The sequence below is a fragment of the Hetaerina americana genome, unplaced genomic scaffold, assembly GCF_022747635.1.
Source record: "Hetaerina americana unplaced genomic scaffold, ioHetAmer1.1.p SCAF_12, whole genome shotgun sequence".
Taxonomy (NCBI): Eukaryota; Metazoa; Arthropoda; class Insecta; order Odonata; family Calopterygidae; genus Hetaerina; species Hetaerina americana.
Window position 1 is genome coordinate 11702752 of NW_027286292.1, and position 16649 is coordinate 11719400.

Sequence of the window (16649 nt, forward strand, 5' to 3'; positions counted from 1 at the left end):
AAACTTCCTACTGCCAATCAATATGCTTTGCATTCATTTTTTCTGTCTCCTTATAATTTCTCCCAGTAATCCCTTCTCCTCCCCCACCGCACCTATTACCTACTCATTTGTTTACCTGTCTGCCCAAGTTACCTTCTCCATCCTTCTCCACACCTACATTCCCAAAGCCTCCAATCTACGCCTATCATCCTGCTTCAATAACCATGTTTCCGCGTCGTAAATAAATACGCTCCATATCAAAGTTTTGAAGAGCCTTTCCTAAACATCATCTACATCTCCATCCACACAATACCCTGCAAGCCGTCGCAAGGACGTGTGGCAGGGGGTGGTAGATCACCAGCCATTCTACATACAGTACTGTATTTAGCCTGTACAGTCACTCTATTTCCTCATGCACCTGGCACCCCGCGATCCACCAGAAACCGCTTGGAAAGGAGGCGATCGAACACCAAACATGCAACATGCCTACATATATTACGAGTTTAACATGGTTAGCGGCTATTCCTAAACCTACACAAAGAGGACAAGGAAACACGTTAAAAGAGGGCAGACACACATGCAATTATGACAATTACAGCATCTGTATTACCGGTGAGTATTCTACGCATTCCGGACGGACAATTTACAAATACAAAAGGTTTTACACACATTCATCTACACCCCACCTGGCTCAAGGGCGCACGGCGGGGGTCTTTAGGATGCAAGACCTGGATAGTGTTTTGTGGGTATTTAATCTTGTTAACTCCTATTTTCGACAGCGTGTATTTGCTATTTTCATGTTTCAACCTTTTTGTTCAGCGCACTAATTTCACCCTTCCTTGGCAAACTTTCCATATCCTCGCACTGTCTTCCAGCACGTGTGTTTTGCTCTATTTGTTACCCGTCTCAATTTATTATTTAACTCTTTGTATTTCCTTTTAACTAACATTCTCCCATTTCCTCCTTTCATTAATATTTCTAATCATCCCATTTCTAATCATAATCCATTACATCTTTGTCTTTTTCCTACTAACAATTCCTATAATTTCTTTTGTGGCTTTCGATATCCCGTTTAGGATATACATGTATTCCGATTTTTCCTCGATGGCACTCAGCTCCTTTCCCTCATTATTTCCTCTATGCTGGTAGTTCTTCCTTGTCAATGCATTAAATGCTTCTACATTCCATTTCCTGACTCACCTCCCATGTCTCATCTTTTTGAATCGGACGCTACGTTTCATAGCTACTAAATAGTGATCAGAGTCCGCATCCCTTCTTGGGAAACTATGCGAATTGTTCACACTGTTACTAAATCTGTGCATTACGATAATAAGCTACCTGATACCTTTCTGAGTCACCTGGCATTTTCCATGCATATAAACACCTCGTTATGATAAGCCGTTGCCTCCTACAGAACTCAATTGCTTTTCCCCCGCGGTCATTCCTCGTACCTAAACCGTAACCCTCCCACCTCATCACAATCTCTTCCTTCGCCTACCATCGAATTCTTCACCCATCACTATCAAATGTTTCCCTGCGGGAAAAATCGCAATTATGTATGCTACTTATTGCACACTCAATGGACTTCTTCCTCCTTATGATTGCTTGGTGGCATGTACACCTGAACCATGTCCAAGGTCGTCGGTTCTGGTTTTACCTGTACTAGTAATATTCTATCCGTTGCTTGCTCTATGTTAACTGCACTTCTTCCCACCTATTTATTCATTATTATGGCAACCCCCATTGGCTTTCGTCCCCTAGCCTATTACTCTATAACTATCACTCTTGTAGTCCCTGGTATCCCTCCATCTCTCCTCGCATGGACCCGATACATCTGAATTCCCTCTTTCCATATCTCATTTCATATTGTCGTAGTTTCCTATTCTCTACGTTGTCCTAAAATTTCAAGTTCCTATTCTAACTAATTTGATCTTCTTCTGCGTCTTTTGTGCTGCTGCTGGTTGGTTTTGCTTTGCAAGGCTTTCGTGAGATGACGACCACGGAAACATTGCATAACACTGACGATTGGGCCGAGTCCCGTAGTTGCGAGGACTCTTTTTCTCCAGTGTCCATTATTATATTCTTGGGAATGATCATTGAGGTGATTTCCCATTGCCTTCCTTTATAGTGTTTTTAACGTAACACCATCACTCAAAAGCCGTCCCACTGGAGTCAGACGCCTTTTCAGCCGCCTGACTGAGAAACAGTCGCTGCGTGGACTACTTTTTGTCTGGCTCCTATCCTTTGACCTGTCTGGTATGAGTGACCCTACCAGGGGTAGTTAACATTGTTCCCACCAGCACAGCTCTAGGGGTCATCGAAACACACAAGCCCTTCCACCACAAGGTGGTATTCCATGGGAGGGTTTATTTCTATGCATAAATCCTCTTACTTTATAATTTTCAATATGAACCCAAAAATAACGGTGTTCTAGGAAGACTGATAAGTAATAAGTAATATAACATGGCATTGCAAACATGCAAACTAAAATGACTAAGTCTACATCTACTCACGGATATGGAGTTTACCCAAATACATGTATAATAAATAAATAAATATATATATATATATATATATATATTTATTTATTTTTATATTTATTTATATATTTATATATTTGTATATTTGTGTGTGTGTATTACTTTAAGGTTCAAACAATATTCAACAGTTTTAGTTTTTGTGATGTATTTGATTATTTTTGTGCATGTATTTTGCATTTTTTAAATATTTTATGCATTAAAAGTCATTAGGCATGATAATAAAATTTGAAAGTGTCACAAAAAATTTACTCTTAAGGGATGATATGAACATTGGCTTTGAACAAGCGCGAATCAGAAGCACCTGTTCCGATCCATTTCATTTGACACTATAAAAGATACTCCGATTGATTTGGTTGGAATTTACCATTGGTCTGCTATATATTTCCCCCCATTAATTTTTCAGAATTTGCCAATAATATTGTTTCATGGCGGTATTGCGTAACCTTTTCATAACAGTACCAACCTACTCCTACCTGACAGGTTATTTCCATCACACGCTATCATTGCAAATTTCTCAATTTTTTGCTCGGAGAAAAACTCTTTGGCTTGCCTTAAATTAAAAAAATCTAAGAGGACTAAGATAGGCTGAACTACGAAATATACAAGGGGCTGTCTGCATTTAAAAAAAATTGTCAATACGTATTACATGAATAGTTTGAGGCCAAATAATGCTACAAAAATTAATAAGCATTATGATGCCCCGCTCAATGAATTCATTCTCTTGGTCCAGAGAGTGGAGGTTGTGTGGTGGGCGAACACCAGCCACGAGGAGATGTGCAACCCGGGCATGATCGAGAAGCTCGCCTAGCACAAAAGTCGCGTTTCAGACCCCAAATGCCCCTGGGGAGGAGAAACGAGATCCCCCTTGAACCGCGGCACGCTCCTTGATGTCTCATCCCCTCCCCGCGTGCCCGATAAGAAGCGAAGGGGGTCGCAAAGAAGAGTGTCGTTCGATGAACGCAGCTGGCAAGGAAGAGAAGGGAGCAGAGGGCTGAAAAAGACATACCCAGTTTCTTCGGGAGTCAGCATTTCATTGCCATCATTTCACCATGGCGACAATTCTTCTCGGTCGTTATAAATACATTCATGCCACACTTGCCTCATTGTTTTGACGATGGGCAAAAATACCAGGTAAAATATAAGGGATGGAACACTGGAATTCTTTTCTGCTAAGAGGTTATTCTATATTACATATTCTACTGTTTCGTAGATTTCGTTCCTTGGCAAGAACCACTACAACTGAAGTCCTCGATGCTTAATGCTTGCACATAAAATTGAGTTCGTTCTTTTTATGATGAGTGGTGTGAACTGATGGGTAAATATAGTTTGCTACTTATTGTTCCATCCAAAACTGTATTAAAGAGGGCACACGTTTAATTCCAGAAGCTACGGTGTAGTGCATAGGCCAATCAAAGCGTTGCGATTAACAGAGTCGTTGCCCCGCTTGCTATGCTCCTGTTCGCTAATTTTAGATTAAAGCTTTCCTCCGGTAGACCTAAGCTCAAGCAAAATTCATAGGTAATAAGAATTCATGTGAGGAATCAATATTACCGTGAGCGCAATCATGGCAAGTTGTTCACAAAAGAACGAGTTGCTTGTCTCAGGGAGGAAATACAATTATTATAGGTGCTCTTAGGTAAGTCTCTCTCATTGCAAAAATTAGACGACTTAAAACGGCTCATGTTATCACTCTTTTCCACTTTTCATGAGCTATGTTTAAATATTTTGAGGTTGAAATTTGAATGAACATTGAGTACTCATTTGCTCTGCTTTCCATCCTCTTGTCGTTGATTCTGAGAATCACTATGGCTGCCTGCGAAATCAAACATATTGTTATAATAGGAACTGACGCTGATCTAACGAAGTTTTATGGCCAGATTCCTCTCTCGTAATGTTAAGAATTAGCGAATTAGGGGATCGGAATGGTGGCTAACGTACTTATATCCCACCCGAAGGCCCGGGTTCGAATCCTGGCGACGACAGAACGTTTTCAGTGGTGTCCCGATCCTTACTTGAGGTGCTTTGGGGAGGGCACTCTGAGGGAGTAGGCCATTCGTCGGATGGGACGTTAAGCTGCGGACCCCTTATCGCCTTTTGTTAAGAGCAGGCTAATGCCGACGCCGGGTTTCTTTCCACCCTTCATCCTTTCCTGTCCATCCCTATAGCGCAATTTACCTGAACTGTCGGTCGCCTCCCATAAAAACTGCTGCTATTAATCAATTAAAACTTTTCCACCTACCTTTCTCTAACTCTTTCCGTAGTTCCACGGGAATTTTGTCTATCCCCATTGCATTATTTGGGTTAAATTACCTTCTATCTCACCATCGAGTGAGCCTGGACCTGAGCTATCCTCATCTACGCCATATTCTCTTTATATATCTAACCTTGCTTACATAATTTCTTTGTCATACGGTTATTCTATATATTCCTTCCATCCCTCTTGAATCATTTCGGGTTCAACTAATATTTTTCTGTCTGTTTACACAGCTTTTTCGTACTTACTTCCTGATCTTTCTTTCATCTTCCTGTATAGTGCACCAATTTCACCCTAACTTTGCAAACTTTCCATAGCCTCGCACTGCATCTTCCATAACGTTCCTTTCGCTTTGTTTGTTTCCCACCTAAGTTTTTCATTTAACTTTTAATTCTTCTGTCTACCTATTTCTTCGTTTACTTTTTTCAATTCCTTGATCTCATAAATCTTTCTAATCATATCGTCCGTAATCCATGGTTTCTTTGTCCTTTTCCTAATAACAGTTCCTACGAGTATAGTTCCGTTCGCGGCTTTCGATATCCCTTTTTTTATATTCTCATTTCTCCTCTTTAATACGTAGCTCCCTTTCTTCACTCGTGATTTTCTCTACAACCTGCTGATACTCCTTCCTTCTCAGTCCAATTAGTGCATTGACGCTGCATTTTCTGAACCAGATTCCTTGGTTTATCCTTTTGAATCGAACGCTACATTTCAAACTTGGGAAATTGGGATCTGAGTCTGCATCCGCTCCCGGGAAACTGTGTGAGTTGATCACGCGGTTCCTAGATCTGTGCTAACAATAATATACGAGGTGTGTCCGAAAGCTATCCTACCTGCGCTCATGTCTCCGCATTGGTGCTTTTCTTTGTCATCCGGGCCGTGGCATCCTTCGAAGTAGTCCCCATTTGATTGAACTACACGCTCCCAGCGGTGCCTCCACATCTTAAAGCAGTCCTCGAACGCAGATTTTGGAACGACCTTTACCTCGCGCGTCGCATTACTTTGAACCGTCTCGATGTCGTCGAACCGCTTTTGAAAATTATTAGTTGAACCCGAAATGATTCAAGAGGGATGGAAGGAATATATATTATATCTGTATGGCAAAGAAATTAGGTCATAAAAGTTAGATACATGAAGAGAGTATGATGTAGATGAGGATAGCTCAGGTCCAGGCTTACTCGAAGGTGAGATAGAAAGTGCTTTAAGGGAATTTAAATCAAATAAGGCAGCTGGGGTAGGCCGCATTCTCGTTCAACTACGGAAAGGTTTAGAATAATGTAGGAGGAAGGGTTTTCATAGACTAATTCGAAGCGTTTATGAGGGAGGAATTTGGCAGAAAGATTTCGTCAGATCAGTGTTAGTTCCTATTCCAAAAAAGAGAAAGGGTGCAATATTTGAGGACTACCGGCACTAAATTTGATTTCGCACGCCTACACTATAGAGAACACTGCAAATGGGGGATCATCATATCGAAGGGCAGGCGTTATGCCAGGGCGGTAATGAGGTAAATATAAAATACAATTAGGATGTTATGTCAATTTTGTAGATTTTGAGAAGACATTTGATAGAGTGAATAGGGTAAAATTAATAAATGCATTGCAGAAAGTTGGAGTTAATTGGCGGGATATGAGACTTATCCGAAACCTGTAGATATCTCAGACCGCTCAGATGCGAGTGGAAGTTGGAGAGTCCGTATAGGCAGTGTTAGAAAGAGGAGTTAGGAACTGTTGTCCATCATCAACTCTGCTGTTGATAGTAAATATGAAGGAATTGTTTGAAGAGACATGGGAAAAATTGGAGATAGGAGTGGAAGTCGGTGAAAAATACATCGGATAATCAAGCTTTAATTTACCATATGGCTGGAATGCTGAGTGCATTGGTAAGCCAGTGCGATAGGTATGGGATAAGTATAAAGGTGAATAAGGCACAGGTACGGTTTTCCTGCGAGAGAAAACTAAGTAAAATATTAAAATAGGAGATTATAAACTAGTGGAGGTGGAAAAGTTTACTCATCCGGGAAGTGTTCTGGACCAAAATGGTCAAAGTTGGTCGGACGTAAGAAGAAGAATTGCATTAGGCAAAAAAGCATAATGAGGAGAGAATTGATGACAGGGATACTAACAATAGGCTCGTAAAAACTTTGATATGGAGGATGGTTTTGTGCGGCGCGGACACAGGTCATTAAAGCAAGACGATAGTCGTAAATTAGAGACATTTAAAATATGGGTGCAAAGAAGGATGGAAAAGGTGAATTTGACAGAAAGGAAAAAAAATCAAGGATGTGCTAGGTATGGTGGGGAAGGAGAGGGGATAGTTGGAAGAAATCCAAAAGAGGCAGGAAAAATGGATGCAGAGCATTTTGATTGGCGAAGGGATGTTGAGGACTGTGATAGAGGGGAGGATGTTAGGCAAGTGAAGAAGGGGCAAAAATAGGATAGGGATGCGTGATAAAATAAAGGGAGGAAGTTTATGAAGTGTAAGAGGGGCTTGTTATGGTGTAGTTCGTTGTTTTTTATTAGGAAAGACTTGAGCATCGACTCTCACTGTACCGTTTGGTAGCTTGCCTCCATCAGAAACTTACCATAACCGGTATATTACCGATAATACATAAGCATAAAATATACATATATATGTATATAAATAAATATGTATGTATATATATATATATATATATATATATATGTATATATAATATATATATGCATATATATATATATATATATATATATATATATATATATATATATATATATATATATAAATATCATGTATATATGGTTTTTGGATGGACACAGCTACTAAATAAAATATTTTGCGACTCCTGACAAAACACAAAATCCAGCATCCTCCCCTATATCAGGTCCCTCTTCATTTCTGAATACTTCCTTCTTCCCTTCATCCCGTCCAACATCCCTATCCTGTTCCTTCCCTTTCCTCGTTTGCCCAACATTCTCCCCTCAATTACAGTCTTCAACATCCCACTGCCGGCCAATACCCCCTTCATCGACTTTTCCTACCTCCATAGGATTTCTCCCAACAAACCCCTCTCTTCGCCCACCATATCAAGTACTTTCTCATTTGTTTTCTTCTTTGTCCACTTCACCTTCTCCATTCTTCTCCACACCCACATTTGAAAAGCCTCCAATCTACGTCTATCCTCAATCTACGTCTATCCTCCTGCTTCAATGACCAAGTTTCAGCGCCGTACATAGCTACGCTCCACATGAAAGTTTTTACGAGTCTTTTCTCAATATCCTAACACAACGTCCCTCTCATCAACTTTCTCCTCCTTGTAAAAGCCTCTTTGCCTAGCGTAATTCTTCTCCTTATGTCCCTACTACTTTGACCGTGTTGGTCCAAAACACTATCGAGATACGTAAACTGTTCTACCTGCTCTAGTTCTCGCCCTCCTATTTTAATGTTTAGCTTAGCGTTTTTCTTTATAGAAAATCGCATTACATTTGTTTTATTAATATTGATTTTCATCCCATACCTGTCACACTGAATTTCCAATTCACTCAGCAATGCTTGCAACCCCTTGGCTGACTGACAAACTAAAGCTTGGTTATCAGCAAACCTAACTGATTTTACGAATTCCCCGCCCACTTTCATTCCTACCTCCAGTTCCTCCCATGCCTCTTTAATCATTTCCTCTGCATACAGGTTGAACAGCAACGGTGATAATGGGTAACCCTGCCTTACATCTCTTCCTAACACTGCCCATCCGGACTCCCCGTTCCCAACTCGCACCTGACCAGTCAGAGATATGTACAGGTTGCGGATTAGTCTCCTTTCCCTCCAATCTACTCCAATTTTCTGCAATATACTCATTAGTTTTACCCAATTCACTCTATCAAACGCTTTTTCGAAATCTACGAAGCAGGCAAATACCTCCTGGTTGTATTCTATACTCCTCTCGATTAATAATCTCAATACTGCAATGGCATCACGCGTGCCTCTCCCCTTCCTAAAGCCAAACTGATCATCCCATAAGTAATCATTTTCCCTACTCTCTATCCTTTTGTTTATGATCCTGAGAACAACTTTAGCTGCGTGGGATATCAAACTTATTGCCCTGTAGTCCTCACATGATGTAGCCTTTACGTTTTTCGGAATAGGAACTAAAACTGATCTCACAAAGTCCTCTGACCAGATTCCTTCCTCATAGATACCACGAATTAGCCCATGTAGTCTCTTCCTCCCAAATTTTCCTAAACATTTAAATAGTTCCGTGGGAATGTTATCCACCCCCACGGCCTTATTTAGTTTCATCTCCCTTAATGCCCTTTCTATCTCATCGTCGAGTATGCCTGGACTTAAGCTACCTGTATCTTCCTCTACGTCTTGTTCCTTTTCTATGTCTAACTTTATTGGTCTAAGTTCTTTACTATACAGTTCTTCTATATATTCCTTCCATCTCTCTTGGATCTTTCCTGCGTCGACTATTATCTTACCCGCCTTATCTCTAACTGTTAGTATAGATGGTCCTTTCTTACTTCCCAATAAAGATTTAACTTTACTGTACAGCGCACCAATTTCACCCTTCCTCTGCAAACTTTCCATATCCTCACACTGCGTCTTCCACCATGCTTCTTTTACTTTATTTGTTGCCTGCCTCAATTTATTGTTTAATTCTTTGTACTTCATTTTGCCTAACTCTGTATTTACATTCTTCCATTTTCTCCGCTCATTCATCTTTGTAATCATCTCATCCATGATCTTTCTTGATACTTTCCCATTTTTCTTCGATAGTACTTAGCTCATTACCATCTTCCATGATTTTCTTTACCGCCTGTTTGTACTCCTTCCTTTTCAAAACATTTAGTGCTTCTACATTCCATTTTCTAACTCGCCGCCCCTGCCTTATCTTTTTAAAACGGACGCTACATTTCATAATAACTAAATTGTGGTCAGAGTCCGCATCCGCTCCCGGGAAGCTGTGCGAATTTATCTCTCCCTGTTCCTAAACCCTGTTCCTAAACCTGTGTCTAACCAGAATATAATCTATCTGATACCTTTTTGAGTTACCTGGAATTTTCCATGTATACCTGCGTCGTTTGTGGTGTCTAACCAAGTGTTGGTGTTGACTGACCCCTGTCTCCTACAGAACTCAACTGCTTTCTCCCCGCGGTCATTCCTCGTGCCTCTCTTCTCCATCACCATCTCTTCCTTCGCCTACCGTCGCATTCCAATCCCCCATCACTATCAAATGTTTCCCTGCAGGAACACACGGGATTATGTCCTCTAACTGATCGTATATCCTATCGACCTCTTCTTCCTTATGGTTGCTCGGTGGCATGTATACCTGAATAATAACCAAGTTCGTCGGTTCTACTTTTATCTCTACTAGTAATATTCTATCCGTTACCTGCTCTATGTTAACTACGCTTCTTCCTACCTCTTCATTTAATTCTATGGCAACCCCTCGTTGGCTCTCGTCCCCGCCGCTGTATATTATTCTATACTGACCACTCCAGTAATCCCCGCTATCCTTCCATCTCACCTCGCATAGACCTAAAATACCTATTTTCCCTTTTCCATCTCTGGCTTAACATTCTCCAATTTCCCTGTCCTCATCATTGTTCTAACATTCCACGTTCCTATTCTCACTACTGAGGCCTTCTTCTTCTGCGTCTTCTGTCCTGCTGCTGCCGGTTTTCCCTTGCAAGGGTTTCGTGGGTTGCCTCCCCCGCTACCGGGCACGACACACGGCCGATTGGGCCGAGCCCCGCAGTTACCAGGACTCAAAATCTCTGCATTGTCCATCATTTAATTCTTGGGAATGATAATTGAGGTGGTTTCCCGTTGCCTTCCTCAGTAGTGTTTTTAACGTGACACCATCACTTACTGGCCGCCCCACTGGGATCAGACGCCATTGCAGCCGCCTCACTAAGGAACAGACGCTGCGTGGACTACCTTTCGTCTGGCTCCTAACCTTCGACCTATCTGGCATGGGTGACCCTACCAGGAGCAATTATTATTACTCTCGCCAGCACAGCTCTAGGGGTCATCGGAACGCACAAGCCCTTCCACCATGTCAAGGTTTTAGTATATATATATATATATATATATATATATATATATATACAGAAACATATATAAGGAAAAGGGATAGGAACACGTATAAAGGACGAACACAATAGAGGTGGGGAAGGCGGAATCGAACGGATCACAAGAGTAAAAATATTTCCTCAACCGGGACTCGAACCGGATCTTTCCACTTGCCGGGCGGATGCTCTTAACCACTTGAGCTATCGAGGATATGTAATTTACCCTGAGATCCGTGGGTCTTATATGTCGCCAAGCGCCCCGATTCTTTAGCCAAGAGATGGCGTCAGGGGGCTGTTTCACCCACCAAAGGAGAAATAGACAATACGCAAGAGGAAAGGGCAGTGGTTAGAATTCATACAACATAATACAGGAAAAGAACAGTGCGTTTCGTGGCACGCATAGCCAGAAGAAAGAGACTTGCCACATTGGCCAAATACACATTCAAACACGAAATCCCGCCAAACGGCGAATAAATACTCATATATACAGAAACATATATAAGGAAAAGGGATAGGAACACGTATAAAGGACGAACACAATAGAGGTGGGGAAGGCGGAATCGAACGGATCACAAGAGTAAAAATATTTCCTCAACCGGGACTCGAACACCGGATCTTTCCACTTGCCGGGCGGATGCTCTTAACCACTTGAGCTATCGAGGATATGTAGTTTACCCTGAGATCCGTGGGTCTTATATGTCGCCAAGCGCCCCGATTCTTTAGCCAAGAGATGGCGTCAGGGGGCTGTTTCCGCCTTCCCCACCTCTATTGTGTTCGTCCTTTATACGTGTTCCTATCCCTTTTCCTTATATATGTTTCTGTATATATGAGTATTTATTCGCCGTTTGGCGGGATTTCGTGTTTGAATGTGTATTTGGCCAATGTGGCAAGTCTCTTTCTTCTGGCTATGCGTGCCACGAAACGCACTGTTCTTTTCCTGTATTATGTTGTATGAATTCTAACCACTGCCCTTTCCTCTTGCGTATTGTCTATTTCTCCTTTGGTGGGTGAAACAGCCCCCTGACGCCATCTCTTGGCTAAAGAATCGGGGCGCTTGGCGACATATAAGACCCACGGATCTCAGGGTAAATTACATATCCTCGATAGCTCAAGTGGTTAAGAGCATCCGCCCGGCAAGTGGAAAGATCCGGTGTTCGAGTCCCGGTTGAGGAAATATTTTTACTCTTGTGATCCGTTTGATTCCGCCTTCCCCACCTCTATTGTGTTCGTCCTTTATACGTGTTCCTATCCCTTTTCCTTATATATGTTTCTGTATATATGAGTATTTATTCGCCGTTTGGCGAATATATATATATATATATATATATATATATATATATATATATATATATATATATATATATATATATATATATATATATATATATATATATATATATATATATATATACACACACACACACACACTAGGGTCATCCGGAAAGTAGTACCCGTTCGTGCCGCATGAAGTGCTGACGACGCGAGTAGCCGCTGGACGAGGTCAGATAGCTTCAGTGGCTTGTCTGCCTTCTCTGAGCCAAGTTGCGTGACGCTAGCATTGCCTGTGTTGTTTCTGTGATTGTTTACAATGTTTAAAAAAATTGAGAACGCCGCCAGTTGTGAAGTGAGGGCAGTGATTAAATTCCTCAATGCAAGAAACGTTCGCCCATGTGATATTCATCGCCAATTAAAGGAGGTGTATGGAGACAATGTAATGGACGAGTCGTCTGTTCGGCGGTGGTGTCGCAACTTCAACATGGGGAGGGGGAACACACACGACGATGAGCGTTCGGGGAGACCGTCTGTCATTACAGACCAACTGGTGAGCTCAGTTGACGAATTCGTGAGGAACGATCGGCGCGTCACAATTGATGACATCTGTGAGCATTTTCCCAATGTTTCTCGAACAATTGTTCATGAAATTGTTAAACACCATCTGCATTATGCAAAAATTTGTGCAAGATGGGTCCCTCGCGTATCTCAATGAGCTGGCGGCGAAGGACTATGCAGCAGGAATACAGAAACTTGTCACACGTTATGACAAATGCCTTAATTTGCTTGGAGATTATGTTGAGAAGTAGTTTAAAGTATCCTCTTTCAAATAAAATTTTTTATGTTTGTTAATATTTACTTTTGTGTCTTTATTTCACGAACGGGTACTACTTTCCGGATGACCCTCGTGTATATATATATATATATATATATATATATATATATATATATATATATATATATATATATATATATATATATATATATATATACATTCAAACACGAAATCCCGCCAAACGGCGAATAAATACTCATATATACAGAAACAGATATACGGAAAAGGGATAGGAACACATATAAAGGTGGGGAAGGCGGAATCGAACGGATCACAAGAGTAAAAATTTTTTACTCTTGTGATCCGTTCGATTCCGCCTTCCCCACCTTTATTGTGTTCGTCCTTTATATGTGTTCCTATCCCTTTTCCTTATATCTGTTTCTGTATATATGAGTATATATATATATAAATATAATTTATATTAAGTTAGCACTAGTGGGCAAAGACAGAAACACACAAAAGGAAAAAACCTAGTGAGTTTATTTTCTTTTTTGTTAATGTATTTTTGCCTTTATCCACCAGTGCTAACTTCATATATATTATTATTCACATCCGTGAGACTTTCACATAAGTGAGTGTTATATATATATATATATATATATATATATATATATATATATATATATATATATATACAAACATACGAGTGTGTGTAAATATACACACACCCACACGAGTACGTATATTTCATTCCGGGGATTTCTATCTGCTTGGGGTAGGTTTTTCATGGATCCTGGTACTGTCAGTGTACATGTACTACAGGGGCTCGTAAAATATGGAGGTAGAGGGAAATTGGGGGAGGGCAGGATATCGTAAAGATTAATATGAAATAGGTTAGGATGTGATTTCCGATTATTTTATAGAATAAAAGGAAGGGATACAGAATGCTTAAGGAATGTTGGCAGGATTGAAGAACAGTGTAATGTAGTTGTGTTCGTACCGTTGTATAGGCTGTGCCCTTCCAAAACCTGCCTTAGTTGGTAGAGAATCTATAATAATAATGATAATAAGAATTCTAATAATAAAGATGATGATGACGATAAAAATAAATTACAATTATGACAAAATAATAATAATAAACTAATAATAATAATTTATGAATGATCACTTTTAAGATTAAAGACAAATGGCATTCCACATCCATCCAGCGTATATGCGCTAGAATAAAATGTGCAGCCACCTGAGAATTCAACAGTTTGTAATCACGGTCTTGATAGTGGAAAAAAATGTGAAATTTAAGTTTTTGTATTTATCTGCACGTTGGGAATATTTCGCTAAGCATTGGCTCAAACAATTTCATATGAAAATCAATGAAATCGTTGTAAATACAGCAAAGAGAACGATAAAAGGATAGTAATTAAGAAACCATGTATTACTCTAGAGGAAATGTAAGAACGTGAATATTAAATCAGAGAAGAAGTTATAGGAAATTGAAATGATTATCAAAGGTGATTAGTAAATAATGTGACCTTGAACAGAACAAATAAAATTTCCACAGACTGAAGTACACTGAACCTAAAAAATGGAATTTCATTGGTAAATTAAAAGAGAAATGGTAAAGAATGAGAAAATAACATTGACTGAAAAAAGTTAGTAAAGATGAAGACCGAATTTTTGGGAGACCACGAACAAACCGAAGATCAAAAGATACCTAAGAAAAGGAAACCATGGAAAACAGATAAATCATCACAGGCAATGTTATGAATATAATAGTAGAGAGAGAAAAATTGACAAATTCAAGGACTGAGGAATAGCTAAAATGTTTTAAAAAAGGTTCAAAATGTTAAATCAGCCGAAAAGCGAGAAAATTCAGTGACTAGTAAACGGATGAAGAACCTGGTTTAAGTGCAGCATAATCTCACCCAAAGAAAAGATGAAGCAGCTCACAGAACCGTGAGACACCACTTTAATGAACGCAGAGCAAAGGTTAATGCCATCGCGAATAGCAATGGGGAAGTTCTTATTGAAGATAAAGATAAAGCGAACGATGGAAAGAGTATTTGAAGAATCTTTATGACGCAAAAGAAATGTATCACGGAATACTGGAAGAAGAGGGTCCTCTTGTTGATACAATGAGAGAGAATACTACTTACTCAAACCTGAATTTCATGCTGCAGTGAAGGATTCACGAGCACTGAGAGCACCATAAATGATGGATGATGTGCTCTCAGTCCTCAGACTAATCCATCAAATAAAACAAATATTTATAATAAATATGACAATCCAGAAAATAAGTTTCTGGCATAGTTATACAACAGGTATGTTATATGCGTACTAGAGGAGGAATAATGATGAGCTTAGGAGAATGAAAGTGACCCAAAAGCAAAAAAAGGTGATCAAGTAAAATTTAGAAAATTTAGCCTTATTTTACACGATCTGCATAGAGGTGAACAGAGAGATAAAATTAAAATAAAGAAATAAATAGGGCAGGGTTGCTCATTATCGTCCCGATCTTAAATCTGTTATTAAAAGGATAGTTAACATGTTCAATGAAAGTGGCAGGAACACACGAAAAAAGGAAATTATGGTACAATGTTTAGAAGGCGAGTCAACATAAAAAGCTTTGAAGGCCTCGGAATTGTAATGAACGAAGAACACCGGAGAAGGTACTAGCCTGCGATGCGTAAGAGTAAAAGTAAAGTGGAACACGAATAAAACCAAGGTTTGAAACCAAACCATGAATAATACCAAGGTCTGCTGTAGAAACAAGAAAAATACAATGCAAATGAAACCATGGAGATTTATTTGCATGCACATTTAAACACGTTGGAGAGTTTTGGTATTTTTGCAACATGGTCACTTGTGATGTAAGAAGCAAGAGGGGCATAGTATATATATATAGTAATCAGAAGAGAAATCTTCCTAATTGGAAAAGAAACTACGGAACGGATAGCAGTAATAATTGAATAAGTGGCTCATTAAAAATTGTGTATGAAGATTAATCCACGTTTTATGCACGGAGTCTAATCTTCAACGGAAGGCCAATAGGACCAGCAGATAAAAGAAGATGAGATGCGATTTAAATATAGTGCTATGAAAGAATGATGAAAATAAATTGGTAGGCAGAGTAACAAATGAAGTGGTACGTGAAGAAAGACACTTTGAAAGAAGAGGTAACCGAGAGGGTAGGATTTAGTATATCCTGAGGAACGACAGCTTACTGCAGGCCATGATTGTAATTAAAGGAACCATGGATGGGAAGAATTACAGAAGAAGGCCCGCGGTGAACTACGAGAAGTCAGTGATGGAAAATGTCGACGCTTAGGAATTATGAGAGAATGAAGAGATAGGCAGGGGATAGTTTGGAGATCTGCAACACACCTATCCTTAGATTATTGAACCGTGATAGTAGTGAATGAAATTATGGATATTTCGTCGCTGTCGCAACCAAAAGTGAGTGCTTCGGCCGTATTTGACAATTCCTCCGAGCGAAAGGATGCTAACAGCGCATAGTCAGCTTCGTAATTTAACTCGATAACTTTTGTTCATCGCTCTTGCGGCAGGAAAGAGCCTACCGTTTAGAATCCCTTGCCTTCCGACAAAAACTTGTGGTGCCAGAAGACAGGACCCAGTATCTACACCCGGGGCCGCATTATTTTCTCCACCAGATGAGGGGGGTGCAAAACGCAGTTTGACCAACTTATTGCAACTTCTAACAGAAATTTCCAAATATATAATGAGTCGTGTAACGAGATATTTCACTTGCGCTATTTTATTGT

The 16649-nt window shown here is 40.0% G+C and overlaps 1 protein-coding gene across 4 annotated transcripts in view; it reads right to left on the reverse strand.

Annotated features, from left to right (window-relative positions):
- Window positions 1–16649, reverse strand: part of LOC139685865 (uncharacterized) — a 48267-nt gene that overhangs the window by 16294 nt on the left and 15324 nt on the right. The gene's annotated exons all lie outside the window — the stretch shown is intronic.